Genomic DNA, 2,047 nt, shown 5'->3' on the forward strand with positions numbered 1-2,047 from the left:
TATCCCCTGTGTGCCTTGTCGACTCAGAACGTCCATGTATCGATGTCTCACCTCCTTCCAACGTTCGTGCCCGAACCACCTCTCGTATTCGTCGTACGCCTTCTCGCGAAACCACGCGTACACCCTTCGTCTCGCGCCGCGAGGCCACGTGCTCACGGAATCTCGTCGGACCGCGACTCCCCGTCTCGCCGCGCCGCGCACACCCAGCTCTCAGTCGCGCAGAAACCGCACCGGCGACACCAGGCGCTCGTCGTCGCCGCGAACGACGTCGCTCGCTGTCTCGTCGATCATGTCTCGCGATGTTTCTTTACGCACGCGACTTACGGAACGTGCTCGCTTTATACGCTACGAGGGGTTTGATAGCGTTTGAAATAGAAAGACGCGTCGTCGTGAAGAGATCTCTTCGAAAGGAGGCACGGTTCCATCGTCGTTCGCGTTTCGTCGCGTTTCACGTTTTATTTATCGCGTACGTTCTCGCTCTTTCTCTCGCGTCGGGCGAGCGTCGCGGAAGAGTTCCGCTTCGACAGGCGATCGCGCGTTTTCGCGAGGCGGGGGCGGCGTGCCATCCCGCTCGCGGCGTCGTCTCGCGACCAAGCGAAGCCCGCCGAGAGGCGGTTTGTTTTCCTCCTCCGTCGCGACGCGCGGAAATGTCCAGAGTGAAAAAGAAGCTCGGTCGAGAGTAGACACGGTTGGGTAGCGCTCGCCGCGTCTCGTTTTTCACGTTTACGTTATTATTATTATTAATGTTACCCCCAACCGCGTGGAAAAGATAGAGAAAGCGGTCCGTTTCTCTACACCGCGTCGGAACACTTGCACGCGACTCGGCGGCACCGCGCGCACGATCCTTCCGTGTTTTGAACCGCGTACTCCTCCACCTCGTCTTCCCGATACGCGCACTCCTCTCGAAGGACGTTGCAGACGTCGCAGAGGACGACGTCGTCGTCGTTCGTCGTCGCTGTCGTCGGACGCACGTCGCCCCGCCTGTGCTCGTCGAGCAGCCGTCGCACGGCAGGTGGATACCTCCACTCGTCGTAGGTGCGCGAGTCCATCGTCACCAACTCGACGCACCCCTCGCCAAGAGCCGTGGGAATCTCGATGCGCAGATTGGTCCCGGAATCGAGCTTCTCGACGACCTGCTCGGCCCAAAAGTACTCGTACGCCAGAACATTCTTGAGTCGACAGTAGATGTATAAGGCGGGTTCTAACTAGGGAGCTCCGAGAGGGGTGAGTGGCAGGGGGGTCCGCGGGGGGTCCGCGGGGAAGCCGCGGGGAGGGGGAAACCGCTCAGAACGTTCACGGTCTGATGCGGGGTCCGCGGGGAAGGAGAAGCCGCGGAAAGCCACTCGATCAGCTGGCCTAACCGCGTGGTGCGGGATGCGCGGGGAGAGGGGAACCGCGTCGTGGGTCCGGGGTCTGCGGGGGCGGGGGAACCGCGTTGCCGGTGCGGGATGCGCGGGGCGGGGGAACCGCGTTGCCGGTGCGGGATGCGCGGGGACGGGGGAACCGCGTTGCGGGTGCGGGATGCGCGGGGACGGGGGAACCGCGTTGCGGGTGCGGGATGCGCGGGGACGGGGGAACCGCGTTGCTGATGCGGGATGCGCGGGGACGGGGGAACCGCGTCGTAGATGCGGGGTCCGCGGGGAAGAAGGAACCGCGTCGTAGATGCGGGATCCGCGGGGAAAGGGGAACCGCGCTCGCGTTCGCGCTCGCGCTCGCGCTCGCGCTTGCCGCCGCCGCCGCCGCCGCCGCTCGCGTTCGCCGCCGCCGCCGCCACGTTCGCGCTCGCCGCGTTCGCCGCCGTTGCGCACGGGCCCCACCCCACGCTTATCGCTCGCGATGAGGAAGAGGAAGAGAAGAAGAATTGAAGAAAGTATTATTTTATGAATGAAATTAAAGTTTTTATTTAAAAATTTATATTATAGAAAAAGAATTAGTAGTATTAAGCCGACTCCACCGCGCCAGCCCGTTGCCATCTGCAACAGACATAAAGGGAAGCAATTTAAAAGATTGCAAGGAGAAACAGAAAGAAGGAAGAATAGCTAGCAAA

At 61.8% G+C, this 2,047-nt stretch overlaps 1 protein-coding gene across 1 annotated transcript in view; it reads right to left on the minus strand.

Moving 5' to 3' along the window:
• The window catches only part of LOC105450631 (rho guanine nucleotide exchange factor 12-like), a 130,120-nt gene that overhangs the window by 20,455 nt on the left and 107,618 nt on the right, over positions 1-2,047 (minus strand). The gene's annotated exons all lie outside the window — the stretch shown is intronic.

The sequence above is a fragment of the Wasmannia auropunctata genome, unplaced genomic scaffold, assembly GCF_000956235.1.
Source record: "Wasmannia auropunctata unplaced genomic scaffold, wasmannia.A_1.0 LD336111.1, whole genome shotgun sequence".
Classification (NCBI taxonomy): Eukaryota; Metazoa; Arthropoda; class Insecta; order Hymenoptera; family Formicidae; genus Wasmannia; species Wasmannia auropunctata.